Here is a 7081-nt window from a genome sequence, read left to right as displayed (position 1 = left end):
ATTGTCTCAATTCCTTGTTCTTCTAGAGTATTCTGTTGCCACTTACGCCAGTTCTTTTGGCAGTTGCACCTGTGGATTGAGGTAGTTGAAGAAAAGGGGAAAAAATTAATCCTGGAAATTCAAGAGTTTGGCAGCAAAAACAACAAAATTACTCAGATCTGAGTCAGAAGTTGCAGAATGGATGAGAAATTTGGGCCAGAGAGCCTCCCAAAACATAATAAAACAACAGTAACAACTACATCCACCACTCCTGGGGCATTTAGTGATGCCAGGGACTGATCTGAGGGCTTAAGCACATGGTAAAGCATACCATAAAAACAAAAGGGCAGATGCTAGAGTCTGCCCGGTTCAAATCCTGGTACTAGTATTCCTAGCTGTGTGGGGCTGGGCATCAATTTTTCTCGCTGTAAAAAGACAGTAACAGTATGTGTCTAGTGGACAAGGCTACTTTAAGGATTACATGATATAGAACAAGTTAGTAGGCAACGCCACACTTCGAAAACATCTTCTCATTTTATCCTACAATAGTCTTGTGAAGAGGGGACAGGCTCGGAGAGAAGATTAGTTAGGGTCAGAGCAGGATTTGAACGCAGATCTGCTTGATTTCAGGACCCAAGCCTTAACCACACACACAAAAAAAACCCACCACAAGAGTATAAAATATATGTTCTTTTATAAACTGGTCTTTCCTATTTGAAGCACATTCCTAATTTGAAACTCACTTAAATTTAAAAAACAAAATATTTGGAGAAGCCCCAAAGGCAAAAAGAATTACCAAAGAGTAGCCTGACTGCCAATTAACTTTCAGGTTTATTTCATAGGAACAACTTAAAGATAAGGCAAGTTCTTAAACAGTTGCAAGTGGTGTCACATCTTAGGAGAGTGACTTATCATCATGCAGGGACCTTCCAGAGGACACTGAAGAAGTACAGAGGACACTCAGAGTTTGTATAATAATGACTAAGATGGGAGGGTTGTGACTGCACCTTCACAGGGCTCAACCATGGAGAACACAAAACAGTGAAGAACACCAGTGAGCCAAAAATACAATGCCAGGTAGTTAAAATAACTACAACGCTGCAGCAAATAATTAAAACAGTGTGTTCTTTGTATTGTTGAATGGAAAAAAAAAAGCATTTTTATATAATGCTATTCCACATACATGTTTATATGCAGGGGAGGGATCCAAATTAATAAAAATATTTTAAAAAGCAAAATGTGGCACTGACCCAACATAGTAAAGCCAGACACACATTGACATACTTAAAATATGACCAAGCTGGCAATTCAGATCCCTGTGAACAAGAATGAATCATGGTTAGCTATCATTGGTCAGCTATTTAGAAAAGAAATAACAAAGTGGGCTTCTTGCTCCCTACTTCTAAAACTTAACTCTCTAATTCATCTGTAATATGGAATGTTTTCTTAAAAACCAAAAACTATAAAAGCAGCAATAAAAGATGGGCAAATATTTTAGTAAGTTTCAAAAGAAACTGCCATTTCTAAGCAGAACACAAAAGACAGAAATCAGAAAGGAAAAGAGAGCTAGCCTTGATGTTCTAAATATATAAAACTTACAAACACATGAGAATCAGCTTACAGTACTGTCAGGGGCCCTGTTCCCCCTTCACTGGTTGGTTAAAATTAGTTTAAGAGAAGTGTGTGTGGATAGCATCAAACAGGGCACCCACGTATATACACTCACAGAGACTGGGGCAGGAAGAGAAGATCCATCTCAGCGGGGGCTATTTCATTTGGTGTATCAAGTTGAATTCCTGCTCTCAGTCAACGCCTCAGTGGGTGTCCAGGAAGAGATAAGGAAGGCCTACTCTGAGGAATTCCAAATCTACTAGGAGACCCACCCTATACCCATTAGGGTGCTCAACCTGAAGCAGAATGAGGGAGATGCTTTAAGAGAGGTAGAGATGAAGGGTCATGGAACTATAAAGGGAGCATATTCACTACTGATGATTTGTTCGGTTTCTTTTGCTGTAAGAAGTCCTATTCGAGCCAAGCCTGTTTGGATAGCTTTCAACAGATAGAAATAGAATTAAAGGTCATTTGAGCAGAGGGCATGGAGGCAAGAAAAGAAGACCCTTCAGGGGAAGTATCAGGAGATGTGGTTTGCCCTGGGTGTCACAGAGTTGTGGTTTTGTCAGTGTGGTGTCCACATAAGCAGCATCAGCATCACCAAGGACCTGGAGAGAAATGCAAATTCTCAGGCACCATCCAAAATCTAATGAATCAGGAACTCTAGAGATGGGCTCAGGAATCTGTACTCAGCCTTCCAGGTGATTCTGATGCATGCTAAAATTTAAGAATCACAATCACAGACTTCAGAAATGTTATACACTATAAACTCTTTTTCCCACTAGGTATTAGGAAAAGGCAGTTCCTACGCTCTGTAATTCTGGTCAACATAGGCTCTTTCAAGAGGAGTTTGAAATGTTACATAGCTCTTTCCCATGGGGATTTCTTTTATAAGGAGCTAATGGGATAAATAAAATAAGGAACAAAAATATAGGGTGGGGGAAAAAAGTCATTGAAGACAACTCTGGGGCTTTAGACCCAAATGTGTGAGAGAAGGGAAAGAACAATGAACACAGGGAACCAGAAACACAAGTAGACCTCAACTCAAGAGGTTGTCTGGGGAAAGACTGAACGAAGGAGCTAAGAAAACCCCAGTGATCTAAGCGGAAAGAGAGATCCGGGGGGCGGGGGTGTCCTAGATTATGTGACAACTGAAACAAAGGGCAAAGATAAAATGGGAAAGAGGAGGAAATTGCAAAAGTATAGAATCCAGAAATCCTCAAGGGAAAGAGGATCTTGTTAATGAGGCAAAGACATGGCCAGAGATGGAGATGAAGACTTAAGATTCTGTAATGCCCCATTTCATAATCATAACAACTGCTGATACGTCATGGAGTCTTTTGGCCAACTAAGGCTGCTTTTGATATTCTTAAACTAAAGTCTTTCCAAAGGCAACATTTAGCTGCGTTTTTAGGCAACTGAGCAGAAGCAATCCAGATATACATAGGTGAGCCCAAAGTGAAATTGAGTGAATGTTAAACTCCCTTTTTTGATCGGCACTAAAGCTTGCAAGTGATATAAATGCATTTGGCCTCAGTGAATGAAATGATTGTTGCAGATGGGATCTTATTTCAGGGAGAAGTACAAAGACTCATCTAGGATGGTAGGCAGTGAATGGCCCACAAAATTTTTCAGGATGAAAGGAAATCACACATTTGCCAGGGAGGGATAATCCTGTACAAGCCTCATGTCTTTGTTTTGGGCTGGTATCATATTGACTCCAATACTAACTTATTGGGAAATGAATTTGTGATTACCTAATGAATTCACCTTGTTAAACAAGACAGAGTTTAAAAACACACCTAAAAACAAGAAAAAAACAAATTGAAAAAACTCTACAGGAGCCAAGTAAGTAATGCAAATGAGGGAAACAGGCCAGGTATTAGGCAGTAGGGCATGGTGGAGACTGAGAGAAACTGGAGAGTCCATTACCTATCTCAAGGGAGAAGCCAAATGCCAGATCCAGCTGACTCGTGCCATGCAAATGCAAGCCCACTGTGGCCAGCTCTGATGTTTCAAGTGGTGCCAGATATCTAAATGTTATGTGATACTTTAAATTTTGTACAATATCCAAGCCAAACACTCCAGGCCTACAGATGTGGCTGAGAGTCTGCCAGTTCTCCATACCTGGCCCACAGAATACATCTCTCTTAAATTGGTTAAATGGGCAGCTTCCTGGAGGAGGTAGCATTTATTTATTTATTTATTTGTTTATTTATTTATTTATTTATTTATTTTAAAGATTTTATTTATTTGACACACAGAGAGAGAGACAGTAAGAGCAGGAACACAAGCAGGGGGAGTGGGAGAGGGAGAAGCAGGCCTCCCGACGCGGGGCTCGGTCCCAAGACCCTGGGACCACGACCTGAGCCGAAGGCAGACGCTTAACGACTGAGCCACCCAGGCGCCCCGAGGAGGTAGCATTTAAACCAAGCAAGTGTACAGATTTTCCTTTATTCTTTGCTATCAACTTCATTTCAAGAATCGCAGGCCAGAAGCATGGCATGGGGAGAGAACAGGCATTGAAATGAAAAAATACAATTAAAAAATATAAACGGACTGCTTGATGGGATATGTTTTGCTTATGCAAAAATACTATTTGCAAGTCCATGAGAGAAAAATAGAAAACAAAAAGGAAAACAAGACTAGCTAAGACTAAATAATTTGTAAGTATGTTTTTGGACATTCAAGATTCTAGTTAGGAGTCTCTATTTTTAAAAAATCACAACAAAAATGAAATCTTGCCATTTGTAATGACGTGGTTGGAGCTAGAGGGTATTAGGCTAAGCAAAATAAGTCAGTCAGAGAAAGACAATTATCATATGATCTCACTGATATGTGGAATTTAAGAAACAAAACAGAGGAGCATAGAGGAAGAGAGGATAAAATAAAGCAAGATGAAATCAGAGAGGGAGATAAACCATAAGTGACTCTTAATCATGGGAAACAAACTAAGGGTTACTGGAGGAGAGGGGGTAGAGGGATGGGGTCACTGGGTGATAGACATTAAGGAGGGCACGTGATGCAATAAGCACTGGGTATTATACAAGACTGATGAATCACAGGCCTGTACCTCTGAAACCAATAATACATTATATGTTAGGTAATTGAATTTAAATTTAAAAATATTTTAAAAAATCACAACATTTCAAAATTATGCTTTAATTTTAACCTCCTACCTGAAAACCCAGGGGTTTGGAGGGCATCTCTGTCCACAGCACAAGAGGGGGAGAGAACAACCTAAAAACCTTTAGTTTCACTTTTCCAAAGTGAGTGCTGTTATGTCTCATTTGACTAGCTAAAAATATCCCTTTCTGCTGGGACTTTGCCATATCATCACCAATGTCGTTTTCAATATTTCACTCAGTCTAAGGGGCACATTTTGTGACATTTCCACAGCCCCCAAATCAGAAAGCATTTTACAATCCGTAAGCTTTACAACAGCTGACTGCAGATTCAAGCACGAACACACCACGGCCTTCTGCAATATCAGCACTTCCATTAATTACACACACAGATGTATTGCCATTTCGAGTAGCTTTTTAAAGAATGACAAAACCAACTTGACAAAATGTGATGGGTACATAACAACTCTTTGTACTATTTTTGAACTTCTGCAAGTCTAAAATGATTTCAAAATAAAAAGACTATCTTTTAAAAAGATCACACTATGATTCAGCATGAAAGCAGAAATTTATTATGTAGCAAGGCACACAACTTGATCAGTGGGGAACAAAGGGTCATTAGTGAAGTGAATCTTGGTCAGTGGGATGATGCATTTGCACTTTTTTTTTTTTTTTTTTGCGGAGCATCTTACAGGACTAACTGGATGAAGTTGTGTGACATTCTCTATCTTAAGTACATGCAAGGAGACATCTCTCACAGGCTAAGCCAGGCAGGTAAAAGAAGGAGAGACTGCCAATCCCTTGGAACAGAGAAAAGACATTTCAAAGCAGAGGTTGATATGCAAGACCATCATTCAAAAATTGTGTCAGAGTTTGCTTTGAAGCACGTTCCTTTCTTAGTGGACATTAAGCACAAACAAAACACAGTTTAAAATTGATAGCAGTTTAGAACTAATTGAAAATTAAAAATGTAGCAATTAGCCAGGGATTACGTTTTTGTCATTATCCTCATAAATTTATTTTAATGTTTTTTGTTCTAGAATCTCGACTCAAAGTTGAAGTGTTTTCAGTTGACTAAAAGGAAGAGTGTGCTGACTGTGGAAATTACAAAACCAAGACCCTAAGTTCGGTGAGGTCAAGACTGTGCCTGCCTCGTTCACCGCTATATCCCTGCCCCTCTGATGGCACCTGACATGCAGGTGCACTACAAAAGTATACGCTGCATTAACGAATAAGTGAATGGGTAGAATGAAACAGACTCCACGGTAAGCAGACTTGCTCAGTAGAACACTCCCTCGGAAGGCAGGGAATTGGGTCAGATAATCATCTGAACTTCATTCTCTCTTCTACTCTGAATCCACAGGCCACCTCTAATGTAGATTTTTAAAAACTTCTCTTAGGGCACCTGGGTGGCTCAGTTGGTTAAGTGTCCCGACTCCTTTTTTTTTTTAAGATTTTATTTATTTGAGAGAAAGAGAGAGAGAGAGCACACTAATGGGGGGAGGGGCAGAGGGAGAGGGAAAAGCAGGCTTCCCGCTGAGCAAGGAGCCTGATGCGGGACTCGATCCCAGGATGCTGGGATCATGACCGGAGCCAAAGGCAGATGTTTAACCAACTGAGCCACTGGGGCATCCCGAGTGTCTGACTCTTGATGTCAGCTCAGGTCGTGATCTCAGGGTCATGAGCTCGAGCCCAGCATCCAGCTCTGTGCTGGGCGTGGAACCTACTTAAGATTCTCTCCCTCTCCCTCTGCCCCTCCTCCCCCTGCATGCACTCTCTCTCTCTCTCAAAAATAAATAAATAAAAATTAAAAAACAACAACTCCTCTTCAGTCTTTTCAGACTGTTATTTTCTGATGGTACAGCCTCCCAGGCAGCTTGGATATGCTTTACCAGTGACTGGTTACACAGTGACAGAGCTAGTTTCTCTCAAATCAACACCCCCATCCACCCCCCTACAGGGGTCTGGCTGCCTGGAGAAGAGCAGGTGCACAAAGTCTTGATGTAGTACCCAAAGGGCAGGCAAAGAACTCTTGCCTGACCTCAGGGGACCTTGTAGTGTTCTCACCCTGGCTTCTACCCTAGGAAGAATTAGAATCCCTGTACGACATAGTGGAAAGTCTTCTTTGATTGAGAAGAATGGAATGCTGTCAATTCTGCATAACCAGGAGATGAGAATAAGGGATATACATCTGTGTAACACATCTTGAAGAAATTGTGACTCCCTATGATGAAATAAGAGATGGACTATTTTGGCTAAATTACACACTAGATTTTAAAATAATACAGTTCATTATCAACTACCTGTGACTTTTGGACATACTCCTTTCAGATTCCATAAATGCTATCTTAGTAATGACAAAACTA

Source organism: Eumetopias jubatus, unplaced genomic scaffold, assembly GCF_037043125.1.
Source record: "Eumetopias jubatus isolate StellerSeaLion01/CBP00866 unplaced genomic scaffold, mEumJub1_p1.0 scaffold_1, whole genome shotgun sequence".
Classification (NCBI taxonomy): domain Eukaryota; kingdom Metazoa; phylum Chordata; class Mammalia; order Carnivora; family Otariidae; genus Eumetopias; species Eumetopias jubatus.
This window is presented reverse-complemented; position numbering follows the sequence as displayed.